Source organism: Pseudophryne corroboree, chromosome 1 (assembly GCF_028390025.1).
Source record: "Pseudophryne corroboree isolate aPseCor3 chromosome 1, aPseCor3.hap2, whole genome shotgun sequence".
In the NCBI taxonomy this organism is placed as follows: domain Eukaryota; kingdom Metazoa; phylum Chordata; class Amphibia; order Anura; family Myobatrachidae; genus Pseudophryne; species Pseudophryne corroboree.
In genome coordinates this window covers 536,144,401-536,154,244 of record NC_086444.1, presented here as the reverse complement: position 1 = coordinate 536,154,244, position 9,844 = coordinate 536,144,401, and positions in this window count along the sequence as shown.

The window sequence follows — 9,844 nt, the reverse complement described above, 5'->3', positions numbered from 1 at the left end:
GAAGCACAGGCTTTGTGTAAAAGTTAAAATAAAGGTAATATTGAGGAGAGAATATCCTGCAGCAAATTCCAGGAGGCAAAAGTAGGATGTTGGTGTGTAGTACACTATGAGATATTAGAGCAGCACAATAGTTCAGTCAGTTCCAGGCTATATGCAGCCCCTGCAGGGTAGAATGGGAGAGCTGTGCAGTGAGGCTATGTGTGGAGCTGCACCCAAAATGGCCCCCGGGTTCACAGGCACTTCTCCACTTCTCCCCTTCCCCAGGAGTACCTGTCTTCGTTGTCCAGCCAGCAAGTCTTGGGCCTCAGCCAGCCAGACGTAGGAGGGATAACTGTGTCCTCCAAGGTTCCTCCTGCAGCCAGACAGCGCCGCCCGCCAATGAGGCCCCGGGAGTCGCGCGGCCTGGAGCGCCAAACTCGAGGCCGGGGATCCGGAGGAGTCACAGGCAGCAATTCCGGTAGTCGTCCGCCGCGGCCAGCCAGCACACGGAGACCGCGGACGAGGGTGCCCGCCGCTGCCCGGAGGTGAGGGGGGACCAGCACTGGGGGGTAGACACTCCGGAGGGACTCAGGATGGATTCAGGAGTTATTTGATCGGGGAGCTCCTGAGATCTGCTGCCTATTCCTTCACCGCCGTGGCCACGCCCTAAGCAAAGCCATCTTTAAATACAGGTATAAGCTTCCGGAAGTTTCTTTTTCTGGAGCATGATACATATGGGAATTGCAGCAAACCTCTAAAAATTGCATTTTAGTTCTTAGAACATCCGGCCCAGTTTCAGAACTTTTCAATTCTTCAGTTTAGACTGAAAACCAAAGACAAAACTTGTGGGACATTTCTATTCCTTTGCTAAGTTTATATTTGATACGGTATCTTTCAATAAACCCAAAAGTCCAAGACAAAAAAAAAAGGGGGAAATTATTAGTGGAATGTTGGACAGATATTACAAGGAATACTCAAGTTTACCCTTAAGAAAATTCTTATTAAAAATTAAGGCATGTGAGAGGTGTTTTGAAGTTACTGTAGTGCAGGACCTGCTAGGAGAATGTAAATCGCTCACACTCCAGGACAATGTCAGTGAGAGCCACTGGGAGAGATTTCAGAAGCTACAGTACCAGAGAGAAACAATTTAAGATAGAAAAACAATTCCTATAGCGTAATTATTCATTGCAATTTGTTGCATTACAATTTTGAAGGTCGGCAAAGGTGCACCAATCCTTTCAGAACATTCACTAGGCATGGACTGTGATAAATTAATGAAATTCATTATTTGCAATATTTAGGTTACATTGAAAAATATTTAATATATCAAATACTTTTGTAGTATGTTTATTGTTTATGAAGATATTTACTTGTTTTACATTGCAAATTTTTAACACCTCAACTGCAGCGCTACAACTATTTTCATGCAATATCTCCGTAAGTAGTCAGACTGACACAAACTTACGCTAGTGCCATATGTGCTACTCTGTTTGAGCCAGACAATCAGCGGATGTGGACAGCATTTAAAATTTAAATGTCATTTTTAATGTTAGAATTCATGAGTGCGCAAATCAAAAGCCAGCATTGAAATTGATGTTTCACATGGAGCTAAGCTCTTCCTAAAATTGCATTTCTTCAACTGTTGTTTTATTTTAATTACTACCTAATCCACTTTAGAAAATCCATGGTCTGAGCTGTTCACAAATACAGCATGTTCCTGGCATGATGGTACTTCATCACTGATGTGAAGCCAAATCTGCTTGGTGGCTGCTCATGTATCCAAGAATCACAGATGAAACCACTGATAGAAGATTAAACATCATGTCCCGAGCCATGTACGTACAAACACCAAACACATTAATCAGTTTCAATCTAAAATATTGTCAACAAATATTGTATTCCAGGTTTTAAGTGAGGAGGGTTAAACCTGTTATTGCATAGCAAAGAAAATAGGACACCGCTACAAACTGATCATGTGTCAATAAATCATTCTATCCAAAAATGTCATAAATGGTGATGCCGACATATCTGCTAATACTTACTATATGGCAATATGAAATTGCATAATTTTATTGAAGATTATACAAAATAATAACTTTGCTCCGTATTTTACTATAAAAGGTTACAGATCTGCTAGTAGTATCTTAAATGATGAGGTAAAATATATCACACTAATTAAAACATTCATAGAACAATCAAGATTATTGTTTAAAATAATATAGATAGTATAAAAAAGCAATAATGTACCTACAGTGTTCTATATAGCACAGGGTAAGTCAAATTGATGTTCCTGATTTATGTGAAATGTAATTAGATTTGTGCTTTGAAAGGCAATCTCTCAAAGTTCTAATTCCCCTCTGCCAATTCCACATTGATTCTGATAGCATCTGTCAGGAGTCAGCTGAGGAACATGGTGACTAGTGAAGAGCTTGGAGTACTACAAAGTGGGTAGTTCCGCGACAGGTTGAAACAACAGACTATAACCTTTGATGGATATTAGTCCGTAACCGACTATATTAAAAATTTACACACAATGTGTTGTTTTCAAATGTCGGTGGTGCTCCCAGAGTCAGTGAAATGCATAGCAAAAAAGAAAGAGAAAAAAGAAAGACTCTGTGTTGGGGCACTCTTATGATTGTAGTCAGACAGTAAAACTTAACTTTTAATTCAATATTAAAATAATGAGTTTAAACAGCACACTACTTCAAAGGGTTGTTTTATGTACATTTGCAAATTACCAATTTATTTTGCATAATTAAAACCACATAATCGGAGTTATCATTGGTAGTGAATAACTGCCTAGGTGAAAATATTTGACTTAATAAATAATTATTTGAATGACTCTGTCTATACTTAATATCTTGAGACAGGTTAATTATCCCCACAGGGTTCTTTGTTCAGCGGTCTCTGTAGTTGCAAATAATTAATTAATATTGTCACTCTCAAAGGTACAGGTCATAGATCTCAGTGAGTAAAAATGTTGCCTATATGGGTACTTAAACACCTGCTGCTCTACGTTGAGACAGTGGTGTTACCACAAGGCTTTTTATTTCAAAGGATTAGTACCTTGTTAAGGTCTGACCATCAAATAGACATTGGTTACAAAGCCTATATCTCACAATGCCCCTTATAGAAGGGGGGCTATTAGTATCTGGTATCCCCTTTGTTGTGGGGGTTGGTAATGCCTAAAACAGGTCCATATCACATATCCCTCGTATTTCTATAAAGAAGGTCTTTAATAGAGTGTCCAGGTAGACGCTGAAAATTAGATCAAAGTAGATGGTAGGTGGGTAGTTTCCTTCTGCTGTTCAGCATATAGGTTTACTGCATCTGATATTCATTGCGGGTCTCCCTATCAATTACTTACCAGGCCTACCAGAGATTGGCTTCCAAGATCGGATGAGATTGGGCTTATCCTGTGGAGTATGGCAGTAATCTTTGCTGAATGAGTGAGTACTCTTACCAAGCAAGAAATGTGCTTCTGCTATGCAACCGGATGAGAGAGCACGTTTAGAATAAGGAAAGGAGAAGAAAAAAGAGCAAGAAAAGAGTAAAAAAGGAGAATGGAAGAAAATGAATATTATAGTGGAGATAGCCAGATTTTTTGGGCGAAGATCTTGGAAGCCAATCTTTGGTAGGCCTGGTAAGTAATTGATGGGGAGACCTGCAATGAATATCAGGTGCAGTAAACCTATATGCTGAACAGCAGAAGGAAACTACCCACCTACGATCTATTTTCGATCTAATTTTCAGCGTCTACCTGGACACTCTATTAAAGACCTTCTTTATAGAAATAAGAGGGATATGTGATATGGACCTGTTTTAGGCATTACGAACCCCCACAACAAAGGGGATACCAGATACTAATACCCTCCCCCTCTTCTACTATAAGGGGCATTGTGAGATATAGGCTTTGTAACCAATGTCTATTTGATGGTCAGACCTTACTAATCCTTTGAATTAAAAAGCCTTGTGGTAACACCACTGTCTCAACGTAGAGCAGCAGGTGCTTAAGTACCCATATAGGCAACATTTTTACTCACTGAGATCTATGACCTGTACCTTTGAGAGTGACAATATTAATGAATTATTTGCAACTACAGAGACCGCTGAACAAAGAACCCTGTGGGGATAATTAACCTGTCTCGAGATATTAAGTATAGACAGTCATTCAAATAATTATTTATTAAGTCAAATATTTTCACCTAGGCAGTTATTCACTACCAATGATAACTCCGATTATGTGGTTTTAATTATGCAAAATAAATTGGTAATTTGCAAATGTACATGAAACAACCCTTTGAAGTAGTGTGCTGTTTAAACTCATTATTTTAATATTGAATTAAAAGTTAAGTTTTACTGTCTGACTACAATCATAAGAGTGCCCCAACACAGAGTCTTTCTTTTTTCGCTTTCCTTTTTGACTAGTGAAGAGCATAAGACATTGAGGTGTAAATATATGAAGCAGTGATAAGAGTTGAGAAGTGAGCCAGTGGAGAAGTTGCCCATGGCAACCAATCAGCTGCTCTGTACAATTGTATAGTATGCAAATTATAAATGTTACTTCAATGTTGATTGGTTGCCATGGGCAACTTCTCCACTGGCTCACTTCTCCACTCTTATCACTGCTTCATACATTCACCCACCAGTGGGAAATGTACTAAGCCTTGGACAGTGATAAAAAGGAGAGAAATAAAGTACCAACCAATCAGCTCCTAATTGCCATGTCACAGGCTGTGTTTGAAAATGACAGTTAGGTGATTGGCTGGTAGTTTATCTCTCTCTATTTTATCACTTTCCAAGGCTTAGCACATCTGCCACAGTGTGTGTTCTTGATTTTAATACAAATAAATCTGTCATGAGCATTCATTGGCATAAGACAGTGCTGATTTCATCTTTCAACAGGATGGTACTCCCACCTCATTACCATATTGATGTTCACGGCCACCTCAATGACTGGTTGCCACAAAGATAGGTTGGATGTGCAGCTGCGGCTGATCAAGAACTGCTGCATAGAGGGAACTATACTACACATAGAGGGAACATTTGTAATTTGTCTGACAGAGTCTTGAAGAGTTTTCTTTTCATCTGTCCTTATTGTGTTTCCCTGCGTTACAATAAACTTGATTAAAAAATCATTGAAATCATTTTGATTTACCCTATATAGTATTTAAAAAAACAAACAAACAGGACATTAAATGCATGACACATAGGGGCAGATGTATTAACCTGGAGATTGGAAGTGATAAACCAGTGATTACGTGCAAGGTGATAAATGCACCAGCCAATCAGCTCCTATTAATTTACATATTGGAGCTGATTGGCTGGTGTGTTTATCACCTTGCACTTATCACTGGTTTATCACTTCCTTATGCAATCTACAGGTTAATAGATCTGCCCCACAATGTCCATTTGACAATAACGCAAGGTCAGTACCACACTGCAGCAACTGTACTCTGTGCTGGTCCATTTGGAAAGTACAACAATGGTACAAGCTAATTGCACCCATAAAGACACATGGAAACAAATAGTAAATGCGTCTTATCCTGTCACAACTAAGGGAAGATGTATTAAGCCTTTAAAAAAGAAAAAGTGAAGTTGCCCATAGCAACCGGTCAGCTTTTAGCTATCATTTATCTAGCACTGTCTATAAAATATCAGAAGATGGTAGTCATATGGGAATACCCTGTTGCTAAATCTTAAAATATCCAAATCTGTGTCTCAAATGGTGACACGTGTTGCATCATCTCATCTGCATTGGAAACCTGGCGATGTCTGTCTTCTTTGTCTGCAGGAGGACCACCATGGCCTGGTGGTCATCAGCACCATCTGCAGTAAGTCACTCTGGCTGGCTGTTTCTCTCCCTCTGCTGTTCTTTCCTGTTGCTTCGGATCTGCTAGTAATGGTTACGGCAAAATGTGACATCATATTTGGCGCTAAATTCAAGTCTCCACCTTTATAAAAAAAGAATTTGTGACACATCACTTTTAACAGATCACCTCTTTAGGAAGTCAGGAAAAAGCACCCAATGTGATTGGTGAATGATTACACACATTAGTTTTATTATCCAACATTTATATTGTGCCATAAGGGTTCCGCAGTGTCTAACAAAGTATATAAACAAATAAACAAAACAAGAAAACTGTTACTTACAGTACAAGACAATGCATGACCAGGACATGGTTTATAAATATTGCTGCATTAGCAGTCATAACACTGAAGAAAGCAACAGCGGGCCTAATTGATGCTTATACACAAATGCATACGCAGCTGCATTGTTCTAGGTTACGGAACTGCTAATCATCGCAAGTGACGCTGGTGCCCAGGAAAGAAGATCAATGATCACGAAGCCATCGCATTGTCCTCTGAAATTGCATGCAGATACGCAGCAATCATCACATCAACAAGGAACACTGAATCCTGGGGGGAAATGTAATAGGGTGTGAGAATCAGAAAGTGAGAGATTTTGGTCAAATTCTCCTGTTTTTTTAAAGTGGCAATCATTTACATGGCAAAATCAACCTGGTTTTGCCATGTAAATGATTGCCCCTTTAAAAAAACAGGAGAAATTGACCAAATCTCTCACTTTCTGATTTTCACACCCTATTATATTTCCCCCCTAGTGTTGGTCTATGTCTATGCGATGTTGGCGACATGTTTCGCTACATACATGATTGCAGCTAAAGGCAGATACATGCCGTGAAAATGGTCATGACACACCTAAGTTTTTGCTGCCACTCCCACATTAACTTCCCCAAAAAGTCCCTTCCGGGCATTCACTCTACATATAACATGTCAAGCACAATCACAAAGGTACCTTGGATTTTCATTTAAATTGGTAGTATATTAGTGCTCTACACATAGCAATATATGCATAGCCTGGTCAAAAATAGTCAAAGGCAGTCAAATACAGATAGAGCCGCGCTCATCTGAGGTGGCTCCATCGCAAACAAGCACTCCCGGCGTGACTAGGTGATCCGTCCGCCTAGTCACGCCGGGAGTGCACAGAGATGCTCCCATTCAGAGCGTCTCTGTACGGGTGCGCAGATGGAGACGCTCTCCATTCAAGTGAATGGGGAACGTCTCCATCGTGGGTGCACGCACCCGAGTGGATGGGGACGGTCTTGGCGATAGGTGCACCTGTGCAGGCACGTCTAGTCACAGACGGAGCCACGACTAGCGTGGCTCCATCTATAGCCTTATGTAATTGAGCAGCACAAAAACAGAGATTCATCTGTTTCTTCACTGGCAGTATTGATCGTGGTTTGTGACAAGCTGTTATCTCTGTATATAGGATACGCAGGGCCGTAACTAGGTGTGTGCAGAGGGGGCACCGCACATAGGGTAGAGGGCGCTGTTGGCAGCACTTGTCAATTATCTGTTTTAATTACTTTCACTTACAGCTTCCCCCCTTTTTGAAGCCCATCATCTCCTTACCACCCCTTCCATTACTAATACCTATACAACATTCATGAACTTAATTTGAGAGCTCTTTGTTATTCAGTCACACTGTCCTATATTACATTTCAAGATGCTGACATAACCGGATTCAAACTCATTGCCTGTGTCATTCAGTCAGACACTCTATTCATTGAGCTATCTGCCCTTACATAGAAAGCTAGAGAATTCTAAGCTAGAGAATTCTAACTATTTGAAGCTTACCTTGCACAGTACTTAGTGTAAAAATTATCAGCATTGCGGCTGAGCAGATCCATGTTATGTGTGGCTGCAAGGGATTGGATGTGTGGCTGCATACTACAAAGATCTGCTCAATTGCAATGCTAATTATTCTTTTACAAAGTACAAGTAGTTTTATATTGTTAGGAATCTCAGTTTTTATGCAGGATCAAATAGATCAATGAGTAGGGTGTTTGACTGGAAGCAACAGATTATAGGTTTGAATCCTGGGTATAGCAGTATATTAAAATGGGTTATTTAATAAAGGGGATTGTAACTGAATAACAGGGCTAAAATACCAACGCCGGAACTCCATCATTAGTCGAAATGCCGACGCCAGAATCCCAACTGCCAGCATCCTAAACGTAAGTATGTTGGGCACTCTTAGGTTTAGGCTGCAGGGGGTAAGGGAGGTTAGATTAAGGCTGTGAGGGGAGGGTTAGAGTTAGGCTGTGGGGAAGGGAGGGTTAGGGTTAGGCGGCGGGTAGGGGGGTTAGATTTAGGCACCCCCGGGAGAGGGTTATGGTGTGGGAGTGGGAGGGTTAAGGTTAGGCTTTGGGGTGGGAGAGCTAGAGTTAGGGGGGTTGGTGGGGAAGGTAAGTATACTTACTATACCCCTGTCGGGATCTTCTCCATCGGGATGCAGCTGTCAGTCGTATGACCACCGTCATCCCCACTTCTGATGGTTGCCATGGGAAACTTATCCACAGCCTCACTTCTTCACTCTTTTCACTGCTTCATGAATAGACCTCATTGACACCACACCACCCCACCCCCACCACCCTCCTCTGCACTTTACTGGCAGAATAGTGAGTGGCAGCATGGGCTAGGGGACGGGGTGGCATTTTCCTCCCAGGCCAGTACAATTTTCCAGCTTGTGGACTGTTGGTGTTACTATGTATACATATATACCTGACAGCCGGGGAGGTTTCTCTACCTGCCTCCCGGCTGTCAGGCACTGTGCTGTGTTGCCTTTTCGATTACCTGGCTGTGTACTGTTGGTCCCAGCAGCCACAATACAGGGCTCCCAATGTACCTGCATAGTGCATACTTGAGGACAGGCGAGTGGAGCTCCCCGTGACTATGGAAGTTTGATAGCTGGGAGACCCAAGCGTGTGCTCACTAGCACATAAGACGCAAATCTCCCATGCTCCCCTCTGCTTATAGCAGCACCAACACGGGACTCATTAAGTCTGTACTCATTCACACTATCCAGCTGTAAACTATCCTTTGCCAGTAGTGTGAGATGCACTATAGGTCACCAAATGGATTTCTAATTGGATGAGGAGGTGAGTGGAGTGGCTTGTGAGAGTGCACCAGCCAGTGTCAGCCTCAGTGTTAACTTCATAGTCAGCCATGGGACATAATGTAGCAGGGGCTGTGAATGCTGCTCCACCCACACTATGGTCTCTGTCTGGAGACACCTCTCAACAGGTGATCCACCCCTGCTCCCCGCTCCTTCCCACTGGACACCTGCATGGGGTCCCCATACGGCAAGTAATTTAAACTGGTGGCCATGACTGGAGCAGAGGCCAGCGGCAACTGACTCTATTGTCTCCATTACTTCCGCCACTGTTTGTACCTGCCCTGTACCAAGTGTGAAAGGTGTGTTTCCTAACAGGATCCAACCTTATAGAATGTTTTCTGTTTGAAAATGCCCCTGCCCATCTCCTTTCAGCCTCTCTGGTTGTAGAGTTTGATAAATGCAAAACCTGTTCTGGTCTGCATATAAATGTGTCCACTTTCTAATCAAGTATAGAGGGAAATTATGCAAGACATGATCAGCAAACTGGTGAAGCAATCACTGTGCATCAGTCCCCATGTGGCCATTATTATAAAATTTGATGCTTGTTTAACTGTATTTAGAAACACAATTTACTTCTGGCTCTGTTATGTTTGTTGGAGGAGAGAGCTCTGTGCTCTACTCTGAACTGCCAGGACCCCACACTGCCAGAGTCTCATCACAGCATGACCTCAGACCAGCCTGAATGCGAGACTTGTCTGAGCATCTTACCTTCTCTAGCCTTCACAGGAGAGGACATGCCCCTGAGTATCTCCTGAATGGAGAATGTATATTACAAAAAGGAGTCTACTTCTACCACGGTGTCACCACCACTAGGTATATTATATACTCTAAAATGCTAAAAAGTGGAGAGATCCTTCTTGTGTGTCGATAGCTGCCTTCTAA